Here is a 13,703-nt window from a genome sequence, read left to right on the forward strand (position 1 = left end):
TGAGAATTGTGAGATAATGCATGTAAAGTGCTTTGCAGAGTTGAGAAGCTAAAAATAGACATTCGTTTATACGAAGTTCAAGAACAAGCTAAACTCATCTATGGTGATAGGAATCAGAAGCGTGTTTACCTGGGAGGAGGAAGGGCATTGACTGTGAAGGGTATGCAGGAGCCTTTATGGTGTGTTGGAAGTTTTCTAGTTCTAGTTCTGGGTTGGGTACAGGTCTGTAAACATGTATAAAAATTCATTGAGCAGTACGTTTAAGCTTTGTGAACTTTGTTGCGTGAAAGTTACACTTCAATCAAAAAGGAAATTTTAAAAGAAGTCCTTCACAGAGTAGTAAGTACTTAATAAATGGTTGTTAGAGTTATTATCGTTACTACTCTTACTCTTACGTTATGATGATGATTATGCCACAAGGTCAGTAAACCAACTGAATGAGCAACAGACATTCACTAAAGACCCACTATGTGCTGGGCGCTTGTGTCACTTTTTTTTTTTCATAATGTTAAAATTCTTAAAACTCCAATTGAATCTTTTTTTTTTAAGCTCTTTATTGGAATATAATTGCTTTACACTCTTGTACCAGTTTTTGAGGTACACCAAAGTCAATCAGCTGTATTTATACACATATCCCCATATTCCCTCCCTCCCGCGACTCCCCCCCACCCTCCCCTTCCCAGCCCTCTAAGGCATCATCCATCATCAAGTTGATCTCCCTTTGTTATACAGCAACTTCCCACTGGCTACCTATTTTACAGTTGGTAGTATATATATGTCTATGCTACTCTCTCACTTCGTCCCAGCTTCCTCTTCGCCCCCCGCCCCCCCAACCTGGTGTCCTCCAGTCCATTCTCTGCATCTGCATCCTTATTCTTGTCTTGTCACTGGGTTCATCAGTACCATTTATTTATTTATTTATTTTAGATTCCATATATATGAGTTAGCATACAATATTTGTTTTTCTCTTTCTGGCTTACTTCACTCTGTATGACAGACTCTAGGTCTATCCACCTCATTACATATAGCTCCATTTCATTCCTTTTTATAGCTGAGTAATATTCCATTGTATATATATGCCACCTCTTCTTTATCCATTCATTTGTTGATGGGCATTTAGCTTACTTCCATGTCATGGCTATTGTAAATAGTGCTGCAATAAACATTACGGTCCATGTTTCTTTTTGGGTTATGGTTTTCTCTGGGTATATGCCCAGGAGTGGGATTACTGGATCATATGGTAGTTCTATTTATAGTTTTTGAAGGAACCTCCAAACTGTTTTCCATAGTGGCTGTACCAACGTACATTCCCACCAACAGTGCAGGAGAGTTCCTTTTTCTCCACACCCTCTCCAACATTTATTGTTTCTAGATTTTTGGATGATGGCCATTCTGACTGGTGTGAGGTGATACCTCATTGTGGCTTTGACTTGCATTTCTCTGATGATTAGTGGTGTTGAGCATGTTTTCATGTGTTTGTTGGCCATCTGTATGTCTTCTTTGGAGAAATGTCTATTTAGGTCCTCCACCCATTTGTGGATTGGGTTATTTGCTTTTTTGGTATTAAGCTGCATAAGCTGCTTGTATATTTTGGAGATTAATCCTTTGTCTGTTGCTTCATTGGCAAGTATTTTCTCCCATTCTGAGGGTTGCCTTCTTGTCTTGTTTATGGTTTCTTTCACTGTGCAAAAGCTTTTAAGTTTCATTAGGTCCCATCTGTTCATTCTTGATTTTATTTCCATGATTCTAGGAGGTGGGTCAAAAAGGATCTTGCTTTGATGTATGTCATAGAGTGTTCTGCCTATGTTTTCCTCTAAGAGTTTTATAGTGTCTGGCCTTACATTTAGGTCTTTAATCCATTTTGAGTTTATTTTTGTGTATGGTATTAGGAAGTGTTCTAATTTCATTCTTTTTTTTTTTTTTTTTTTATTATTTTATTTTATTTTTTGGGGGGGTACACCAGGTTCAATCATCCGTTTTTATACACATATCCCCATCTTCCCTCCCTTCCTTGACGCCCCCCCCTCGATTCCCCCCCACCCTCCCTGCCCCAGTCCTCTAAGGCATCTTCCATCCTCGAGTTGGACTCCCTTTGTTATACAACAACTTCCCACTGACTATTTTACAGTTGGTAGTATATATATGTCTGTACTACTCTCCCGCTTCTTCTCAGTTTCCCCTTCACCCCCCGCCCCCTCCCATACCTCGAGTTCTCCAGTCCATTCCCTGTATCTGCTTCCCTGTTCTTGTCACTGAGTTCATCAGTACCATTTTTAGATTCCGTATATGTGAGTTAGCATACAATATTTGTCTTTCTCTTTCTGACTTACTTCACTCTGTATGACAGATTGTAGTTCTATCCACCTCATTACATATAGCTCCATCTCATCCCTTTTTATAGCTGAGTAATATTCCATTGTATATATATGCCACATCTTCTGTATCCATTCATTTGTTGATGGGCATTTAGGTTGCTTCCATGTCCTGGCTATTGTAAGGAGTGCTGCAATAAACATTATGGTACAAGTTTCTTTTGGGATTATGGTTTTCTTTGGGTATATGCCCAGGAGTGGGATGACTGGATCATATGGTAGTTCTATTTGTAGTTTTTTAAGGAACCTCCAAATTGTTTTCCATAGTGGCTGTACCAACTTACAGTCCCACCAACAGTGCAGGAGAGTTCCCTTTTCTCCACACCCTCTCCAACATTTGTTGTTTCCAGACTTTGTGATGATGGCCATTCTGATTGGTGTGAGGTGATACCTCATTGTGGCTTTGACTTGCATTTCTCTGATGATGAGTGATGTTGAGCATCTTTTCATGTGTTTGTTGGCCATCTGTATGTCTTCTTTGGAGAAATGTCTATTTAGGTCTTCTGCCCATTTGTGGATTGGGTTATTTGCTTTTTTGGTGTGAAGCTGCATGAGCTGCTTGTATATTTTGGAGGTTAATCCTTTGTCCGTTGTTTCATAGGCAATTATTTTTTCCCATTCTGAGGGTTGCCTTTTAGTCTTGTTTATGGTTTCTTTTGCTGTGCAAAAGCTTTTAAGTTTCATGAGGTCCCATTTGTTTATTCTTGATTTTATTTCCATGATTCTAGGAGGTGGGTCAAAAAGGATCTTGCTTTGATGTATGTCAAAGAGTGTTCTGCCTATGTTTTCCTCTAGGAGTTTGATAGTGTCTGGCCTTATATGTAGGTCTTTAATCCATTTGGAGTTTATTTTTGTGTATGGTGTTAGGAAGTGTTCTAATTTCATTCTTTTACATGTTGCTGTCCAATTTTCCCAGCACCACTTATTGAAGAGGCTGTCTTTTTTCCATTGTATACTCGTGCCTCCTTTGTCAAAGATAAGGTGCCCATATGTGTTTGGGCTTACTTGTGAGTTCTCTATTCTGTTCCATTGATCTTCCTTTCTATTTTTGTGCCAGTACCATACTGTCTTGATCACTATGGCCTTGTAGTATAGTTTGAAGTCAGGAAGCCTGATTCCACCAACTCCATTTTTCCTTCTCAAGATTGCTTTGGCTATTCGGGGTCTTTTGCGTTTCCATACAAATCGTAAGATTTCTTGCTCTAGTTCTGTGAAAAATGCCATTGGTAATCTGATCGGGATTGCATTAAATCTGTAAATTGCTTTGGGTAGTACAGTCATTTTCACGATGTTGATTCTTCCAATCCAGGAACATGGTATATCCCTCCATCTGTTTATGTCATCTTTGATTTCTTTCATCAATGTCTTAAAGTTTTCTGCATACAGATCTTTTGCCTCCTTAGGCAGGTTTATTCCTAGGTATTTTATTCTTTTGGTTGCAATGGTGAATGGGAGAGTTTCCTTAATTTCTCTTTCTGCTCTTCCGTTGTTAGTGTATAGGAATGCAAGAGATTTCTGTGCATTAATTTTGTATCCTGCTACTTTACTAAACTCATCAATGAGTGCTAGCAGTTTTCTGGTAGAGTCTTTAGGGTTTTCTATATATAGTATCATGTCATCTGCAAAGAGTGATAATTTTACTTCTTCTTTTCCAATTTGGATTCCTTTAATTTCTTTTTCTTCTCTGATTGCTGTGGCTAACACTTCCAAAACTATGTTGAATAACAGTGGTGAGAGTGGACACCCTTGTCTTGTTCCTGTTCTTAGAGGGAATTCTTCCAGTTTTTCTCCATTGAGAACAATGTTGGCTTTTGGTTTGTCATATATGGCTTTTATGATGTTGAGGTAATTTCCTTCTATGCCCATTTTCTGGAGAGCTTTTATCATAAATGGATGTTGAACTTTGTCAAAAGCTTTTTCTGCATCTATTGAAATGATCGTATGGTTTTTATCCCTCAATTTGTTGATATGATGTATCACGTTGATTGATTTGCGTATATTGAAGAATCCTTGCATCCCAGGGATAAACCCCACTTGATCGTGGTGTATGATTTTTTTAATGTGCTGTTGCAGTCTGTTCGCTAGTATTTTGTTGAGGATTTTTGCATCTATATTCATCAGTGATATTGGTCTGTAGTTTTCTTTTTTTGTGACATCTTTGCCTGGTTTTGGTATCAGGGTGATGGTAGCCTCATAGAATGAGTTTGGGAGTGCTCCGCCTTCTGCAATATTTTGGAAGAGTTTGAGAAGGATAGGTGTTAACTCTTCTCGAAATGTTTGATAGAATTCGCCTGTGAATCCATCTGGTCCTGGGCTTTTGTGTGTTGGGAGATTTTTAATCACTGCCTCAATTTCTGTACTTGTGATTGGTCTGTTCATGGTTTCTATTTCTTCCTGGTTCAGTCTTGGAAGATTGTATTTTTCTAAGAATGTATCCATTTCTTCCAGGTTATCCAATTGATTGGCATATAGTTGCTTGTAGTAGTCTCTCATGATGTTTTGTATTTCTGAGGTGTCCGTTGTGACTTCTCCTTTTTCATTTCTAATTCTGTTGATTTGCATCTTCTCCCTTTTTTTCTTGATGAGTCTGGCTAATGGTTTATCAATTTTGTTAATCTTCTCAAAGAACCAGCTTTTAGTTTTATTTATTTTTCTTATGGTTTCTTTCCTTTCTTTTTCATTTATTTCTGCTCTGATCTTTACGATTTCTTTCCTTCTGCTCACTTTGGGGTTTCTTTGTTCTTCTTTCTCTAGTTGTTTGAGGTGTAAGGTTAGGTTGTTTATTCGATCATTTTCTTGTTTCTTAAGGTAGGACTGTATTGCTATAAACTTCCCTCTTAGAACTGCTTTTGCTGCGTCCCATAGGTTTTGGGTTGTTGTGTTTTCATTGTCATTTGTTTCTAGATACTTTTTGATTTCCTCTTTGATTTCTGTAGTGATTCCTTGGTTGTTTAAGAGTGAATTGTTTAGCCTCCATGTGTTTGTATTTTTTGCAGTTTTTTTCCTGTAATTGGTATCTAGTCTCATGGCGTTGTGGTCTGAGAAGATGCTTGATATGATTTCAATTTTCTTGAATTTGCTGAGGTTTGATTTGTGACCCAAGATGTGATCTATCCTGGGAAATGTTCCGTGTGCACTTGAGAAGAAAGTGTAGTCTGTCGTTTTTGGATGGAATGTCCTATAAATATCAATTAAGTCGAGATGGTCTAATGTGTCATTTAAAGCTTGTGTGTCTTTATTGATTTTCTGTTTGGATGATCTGTCCATTGATGTAAGTGGGGTGTTCAAGTCTCCCACTATAATTGTGTTACTGTCAATGTCCCCTTTTATAGCTGTTAGCATTTGCCTTATGTATTGAGGTGCTCCTATATTGGGGGCATAGATATTTACCATTGTGATATGTTCTTCTTGGATGGATCCCTTGATCATTATGTAGTGCCCTTCCTTGTCTCTTTTAATAGTCTTTACTTTCAAGTCTAATTTGTCTGATATGAGTATTGCTACTCCAGCTTTCTTTTGACTTCCATTTGCATGGAATATCTTTTTCCATCCCTTCACTTTCAGTCTGTATGTATCCCTTGGTCTGAAGTGGGTTTCTTGTAGGCAGCATATAGAAGGGTCTTGTTTTTGTATCCATTCAGCCAGTCTGTGTCTTTTGGTTGGAGCATTTAATCCATTTACATTTAAAGTGATTATTGACATGTGTGTTCCAATTACCATTTTCTGAATTGTTTTGGGTTTGTATTTGTAGGTGTTTTCCTTTTCTTGTGTTTCCTACTTAGAGAAGTTCCTTTAGCACTTGTTGTAAGGCTGGTTTGGTGGTGCTGAATTCTCTTAACTTTTGCTTGTCTGGAAAGCTTTTGATTTCTCCCTCAAATCTGAATGAGATTCTTGCTGGGTAGAGTATTCTTGGCTGTAGGTTTCTCTCTTTCAGGACTTTCAGTATATCCTGCCATTCCCTTCTGGCCTGCAGAGTTTCTGTAGAAAGGTCAGCTGTTATCCTGATGGGTTTTCCCTTATATGTTGTTTGTTGCTTTTCTCTTGCTGCTTTTAATATTTTTTCTTTGTGTTGAATTGTCGTTAGTTTGATTAATATGTGTCTTGGTGTATTTCTCCTTGGGTTTATTCTGTATGGGACTCTCTGTGCTTCTTGGACTTGGTTCATTATTTCCTTTCCCATGTTGGGGAAGTTTTCCACTAGAACCTCTTCAAATATTTTCACAGACCCTTTCTTGTTTTCTTCTTCTTCTGGGATGCCTATAATTCGAATGTTGGTACGTTTAAGGTTATCACTGAGGTCTCTGAGGCTGTCTTCTAGTCTTTTTATTTTTTTATCTTTTTCCTGCTCTGTGGCGTTTATTTCTTCCATTCTATCTTCCAACTCACTTATTCGTTCTTCTGCCTCAGTCATTCTGCTGGTTAGAGCATCTAGAGTATTTTTAATTTCAGTTATTTTGTTATCCATTGCTGTTTGTTTTTCTGAGTTCTTATGAACTGTTTCTTGTACTTTCTCTAATTTGTTATCGAGATTTTGTATCATTTTTACTATCATTACTCTAAATTCTTTTTCAGGCATTTTTCCTATTTCCTCCTCATTTATTTGGTCTTGTGGGTTTTTTTCCTGCTCCTTTGCCTGCATGGTGTTTCTTTGTTTCCTCATGGTTGTCCAAGCTTTTGGGGTTGCTTGTCCTGGTGATAGAGGTGTTTATAGAAGACTGTCCAAGCCTCAGACTAATGTCCAAGTATTGGATTAGATGAATATTCAGTCTAGGAAACACATACATGTATAAGACACACAATTATTGAATCCGTTAGGACATAAGGCTCTAGAAAGACCTGACAGAACCCCAGTGTGCTATCAGATATTCAGAGAGAAACCCAGCAGAAATTGACAACTGAAACAGAACAAATCAGAGACAAAAGCAAAAGCAAACAAACAACAAATAACACCCTACACATACAAACATCAATCCAGGGAGATTTTGTAAGCTAGGATCAAATATAGAAATGAGCTGGAGTACCACCAGAGAGAATGGAGATTCTCAGAATGTAATTAGACAACTGTATTAAGAACTAAGATAAAGACAAAAGCCTAATATTAATACCAAGGCAGTGCATCATCTGGAGAATAGAGCAAGGAGTCTGAGCAGACTGATAGTGTTGCTTATAAGTATGTTAAGATAAAATACACTTAAAATGGCTGGAAGAAAGGGGAACAGAAGAGCGTAATGTGGTTGGAAACATGCAAAGAAAAAGAAAGGAATAGAAGTGTATAAAAGAAAGGGATGAAAGGAAAGTATGAAAGATATTTTGTCCGTACTACCAAAAACTTAGCTAGATATAGAAGTATTTTAAAAGGCAAAAAAAAAAAAAAAAAAAAAGAGTAAAAAATATCCTTATAAAATTATGTTGTAAAACTTGTAGATCCCTTAGGGCTAAGATCGTATTTAATAAATCAAAAAAAAAAAAAAAGAGAGAAAGGAAAAAAAAAAAAAATCCAGAACTGATCCCCGAATGGACCAGTTCAATAGGTATTGATACTACTATTTCTGTTTCCTTAGCGTCTCAGCTGTAAGTGTCCTTTTCCTTGCCTTGGGTTTTTTTTTTTTTTGCGTTATTCTGTGACCAGCAGAGGTTCCTTTATTGTTCGTCTGTAAGCCTCGGTGTGTGGGGAGGGAGAGGGTGCAATAGTGGCTCCTTCTCCTGGGAGGGAGTGAGCAGTGGCGCACTGTTGCTTCAGTCAGGCTTGGAGGTGCCTGTTGCAGAGGGCGCTGGTGGCTCAGGCGTACACAGAAAGTCTTAGAGTTGGGCCTCTCTCGGGGTTTTTTCTTTCTGATGCTGGTTTTTTTTTTTTTTTTCTCTCGGCAGCCTCCCTGCTGCTGGCGTTGCAAGGAGTTTTAATCTAGCCCCGCCCGAGCGCCTGAGGGTGCTTGTTATCCCTGAGCGCCTTATGTGGCCCCGCAGGGCGTCTCTCCGCTGCCTGTTGCAGAGGCGCAGAAAGAGAGAGAGAGGCTATGCGCGCGGCTCCTCCCCCCCGCCCGGGAGCCTGCAGCCTCCAGCCGCCATCATGGCCGGGCAGCTCTCAGGGATCGGCACTCCTCTCCGCGGACCTCCTCCCTCCTGTCCTCTCGGTCCGTCACCCTACCGGCAACAATGTTTCTCCCCCTGAACCAGCTCTCCGGTTCCCACGCTCCCGCTCCTGGACCCTCTGTTCAGCCGCGGATCGATGTCTCGGTCCGGGAACGCTGAGCTGCGCTGCGGACCCTCCGTATGTTTCACTCCCTCCCGTCTGCCACAGCTCCGCCGCTTCACCCTCTTTGAGCCCTCGTAGATGCCTCCCTACCGGCTATGTCAGGTTCTCCGCAGCCCTTTCCGGTGTCCGAGGCCGTCTGCTGGTGTTCAGCTGGTTCTCTGTGGGAATGACTGTGTCCTTCCGTGCATTCCCAATGCATCTGTGGAGAGGGATGCACTCCACGTCTCTCTACTTCGCCGCCATCTTTTTCTCTCCCTAATTTCATTCTTTTACATGTGGCTGTCCAGTTTTCCCAGCACCATTTACTGAAGAGGCTGTCTTTTTTCCATTGTATATTCTTGCCTCTTTTGTCAAAGATAAGGTGCCCATATGTGCTTGGGCTTACCTCTGAGTTCTCTGTTCTGCTTATGTCAGATTATATGTATGTAAGTATGTATCCCTCCCACATGCACTTGCTACGGTGTGAGAGGTGGGGTCTATATCCCTTCTCATTGAATCTGGCCTGGGCTCCTGACTACTCTCATGCATAGAGAGCAGCAGACGTGATGCTCTGTGACTTCCAAAGACTGGGTCATAAAAAGCACACAGCTTCTGCCTGGCTCTCTCTTGGAACATGTGCCTTGAGAGCCCTTCTTATAAAAAGCCCTTCATGTAAAATCTGGCTACCCTGAAGGCACCATGCTGGAGAAATCACGTGGAGAAAGCACATAGAGAAAGACATGAGGCGTGCTGGCTGTTCAGCCCTTGCTGTTCGAGTCTTCTTAGCCCAGGCCTCAGACACAGGAGTCAGGAAGCCTTTAAAATGACCTCAGACACCATCTGACAGCAACCTCCTGAGAGACCTTGAGCCAGAACCACTCAGCCAAGCTTCTCCTGAATTCCTGACCCACAGAAGTTATGAGAGATAATAAGTGACTTATTATTTTAGCCATTAAGTTTTGGGGCATTTGATCTATGTTAGCAGCAACAGATTACTAACGTAGATTTTGGTACCTGGAAGGGGTGTGATACTGTAATAAAAAATAAAAAAAAAACTAAAAATGAAACAGTGGCTTTGAGGGCAGAAGTTGGAAGTGTATTGAAGAAACTGGAATCTGATGGCCTTCAAGGATGCTACCCATGAAGACTTGAAGGAAAGTAAGGAAGATCGTACTGGAAGATGGAGGAAAAGGGATCTTTGTTTGATAGTGTGTTGTTCTGCTTGGGCTGCCATAACAATACCACAGACTGAGTAGCTTAAACAACAGAAACTTATTCTCACAATTCTGGAGGCTGGGAAGTCCAAGATCAAGGGGCCAGCCAATTCAGTTCCTGGTAAGAGCTCTTCTGGCTTGCAGATGTCCATCTTCTCACTGTGTCCTCACGTGTTAGAGAAAGAGAGCTCTGGCGCCTCTTCCTCCTCTTATAGGGGCACAGCCCTAGAGATTAGGGCCCTACCCTTATGACCTCATTTTACCTTTATCACCTCCACACAAGACTCATCTCCAAACATGGTCACATTGAGGGGTAGGGCTTCAATATATAAATTTGGAGGGACATAAGCATTCAGCCCATAATACAGTCAGGGAAACTTAGTAACACTGTCTTCTGTGGTAAAAAGGAGAATAGAAAATGTACTAAATGAATTGGATAATCTAGCAAAGGCGATACCCAGGCAGAATTTCAAAGGTGTCAGCTGGCTTCTTCTGGCTGCTTATAATCAAATGTGAAAAGAGAGAAAACATGTTAAAGAAAGAACCGTTGAACACAAAGGAGTCAGGCCTTGCTGGGTTTGAAAATTAAAATGTCTTATTCTTAGACTCTCCAGGCAGGAAATGATGCTAAAATTTTTAAATGACCTCTAGGCAAAGATCAAATCTAGGGTACTGTCAGGATGAGATGGTCTGAAGATGCCCCTAAGGGAGTAAACACAACACCCTTTATTAAGACTTTGGAAATATGTAAGGTAGTGATTCAAATAGAAAAAAAAAATAGTCCCTCGTAGAGCCTCACCAATAAACAATAGGGCTTCTGATCATCTTTTTTTTTTAATTTTATTGAAGTATATTTGATTTACAATGTTGTGTTAATTTCCGCTGTACAGCAAAGTGATTCAGTTATGCATATATATATTCTTTTCCATGTTCTTTTCCGTAATGGTTTACCACAGAATATTGAATACAGTTCTCTGTGCTATACAGTAGGACCTTGTGGTTTATCCATCCTATATATAATGGTTTGCATGAGCTAATCCCAAACTCCCAATCCTTCCTTTCCCCACCCTCCAAGGGCTTCTGATAATCTTAAGTGTGGTGTCCCCTAGCAGACTTACCGGGAACTCAAGATAGAAACGAGCTTATGTCACTGCTATTTGTGGTTATGAGTTTTATATAAGCCAGTAAGATTTATAAACACCAGTAAGATTCATAGAGAGCTCACAATGATTTTAAGGTGATTGTACTGTCTGAAATACTGCCTGTTTGGACAAAAAGTTGCATAGGCAGTACAATACGAAAATTGGTCTTTGGCCCTCCCAACTATGAAGATAAAAGCAGGCTGAGAAAATGACTCAGCTGCAAACAATGACCATTTCTTATGGAGAAGAAAGGATGGCTCAGAGGGCTTCCACCTCTGAGCCCAGAGGGTGGAGCCAAGAGTCATCAAGAATGATTCCCAAGGGGCAGGGCTAAGTTTTAATCCAAAAACTACCCATGTACCCAGCAGAATTTCAGAATTGCTAAGGATACCTGAGTTACTCCCATTTTCCTTTTTCTGTTTTGTTTTGTTTTTTACAAGAGGACCTATAATGGCTATCCTGTTCCTGTCCCACCATTGTATATTAGGTGGAGTGAAGACAATGTGTTTCTTTAGTTCACAGGCCTACAGCTATCAAGAGGAATTGTACAGGAGGAGCTGTATTTGAGAAAGTCACCCAAGGAGCCTCATCTGAACCTGGACCTGATCAAATGACAAGGTCCAGGACTTCAAGTTGAGGCTTCAATGGGAAGAGACTTTGGGGGAGCTTGGAAAGGGGTGAGTGTATATTTATGTGAGACATTTCTGGATCACAGGAGCCAGAAGGTAAACTGAGGTAGCCAACCTCCAAGGATCCCTGCCTCCTGGGATTCTTGCCCTTGTGTAATCCCCTCTCGCACTGCATCAGGCTGGCCCTGTGTGACTAATGCAATACAGAGAAGGTGAGACTAGGTCATAAGGGCCTGGCCACCTCTTCTTTGGGCTCAGATCTTCTGCTCTGATGTGAGGACACTCACACTGCCCTGGGGAGAGGAACTGAGGGCCTGCCAACAGCCAGCAGCAGTTTGCCAGCCGTGCGAGTGAACCAGCTTGAGAACAGATCCTCCAGGGCCAGTCAAGCCATGACATGAGAGGCCCTGAGCCAGAACCTTCCAGTCACACTGCTCCAGAATTTCTGTCCCAGAGAAAACATGAGAGAGAAAAAAATGATTATTGTTGCTTTAAGCAACTAAGTTCTAGGCTGATTTGTTACACACCCGTAGGTGACGAACACAAGGCTACAGGGTATGAAAAGAAAATGCAGTGTAATCACTGGTGAGAGTAAAAAGACAGTGTGTAGACAGGGGAACACACAGTGTTGGGCAGCATGGTAAACAGCAACATCTCTCTCCTGATGGGTGCTGGCACTGGGGATCAGGAGGTGAGGTGCTGGGGGACAGTGAGACTTGGGGAGGCAGTTTCAAGGGGGGAGCCGGCCGTCTTAGATGGGAGCCTTTCCTTTCCACACCAAACCGTATCAGGTCCTGGCTTGTTGCTACCAGCGAGGCCTTTCCATTTACAGAGCTCTTTTGCATCCATCTGTCACCATCTGACAGAAACAGGTCAGGGAATACCAGCCCTGTGTTGCAGAGAACAAAACTGAGGGTCCCACTAGATAACTGACTTGTCTAGGGTCTGGGCACTTTCTGCTCCCATAACAGCTCTCAGTGGCTCAGAGCTGCCTTCGGCTGTCAAAGGAATCAAAGGGTCCAAAGAGCCTCAAGGCTGAACCGGAAACACACACTCAGGTGTTAATACAACGTGCAGAGAGAATGCAGGCCATCCGCTCAGATGGAGATTCTCCATAAGTAATAACTGACTGTGGCTGCTTTAAAACAGTCTTTCACACCTGCTCAGATCTGGGCCTCAACATGTCACCCTGATTATGTCCTCTTCACCATGTAGCCTCAGGCCTTTCTGGGTCTCTGAGGCTCCTCCCTATAAGTGGGGTTCAGCTGACTGATCTCAGGGCTCCGTGTGGCTCTGACATTGTAGGATTCGTGAGCAATTGATGGGACCTTCAACAGTGATGTTGGCATACTAATGCCAGACTCTCACTTCGAGTCCAGTCTACAAAATCAATGCCAGTCAGGAATTTGCAGGCATTAATTTATTCTGCATTTTCCCACCGTGGGACTTGCTTTGTATACATTGCTACTTGGACTCTAATAAAATATTAGGCAGACAAAGAAGGTTCTGCCAGCTTCCCCAGCCGCTGACATATGCTCCCCTTTCTGCCAGACACCCCTGGAGAGGGGGCCTCCCTGGGACTGCAGCTGTGATCAAGGATAATTGCAGGGAGCCAGGCAGGAGGTCGGTGGCAAAAACAACCAAGCTTATTGGATAAAATGGAATGACATAAAATGATACACAATGAAATGAGATAATAAAATGACCAAGTTAGATTAATGTCAGAGGGCCCTCTGCCCAACACCCACTCTTGGTGGGTCTGTGGGTCTTGATGGTCTTTATATCTAAGAAGAGGGAGACAAGTTGGAGCATCTTCCTGTCCAGCCCTACCCAGTTGACTTGGCCCACCCAGGCCCTGGGGCAGTGGGGTCACCCTGGCAAAACAGCAAGATGAAGTGGGGTCTGCATCGACCATAGTCCATGCTGGAGCCTGGTCGGCTGGGCTTGGCTCTGGGGGCCCAAGCAAGCACTGGGCTGACACTTTGCAGCAGCCAGTATGCCCTCACATGGGAGAAGAGCAAACCTCCACTCTTTCCCTTTTACAGCAATCTTTGCAGTAGCACCTAGGACCAGGAATAGCTAGAAACCCAGAAACACAGTCATGAAAATTCAGT

The sequence above is a fragment of the Hippopotamus amphibius genome, chromosome 9 (assembly GCF_030028045.1).
Source record: "Hippopotamus amphibius kiboko isolate mHipAmp2 chromosome 9, mHipAmp2.hap2, whole genome shotgun sequence".
Classification (NCBI taxonomy): Eukaryota; Metazoa; Chordata; class Mammalia; order Artiodactyla; family Hippopotamidae; genus Hippopotamus; species Hippopotamus amphibius.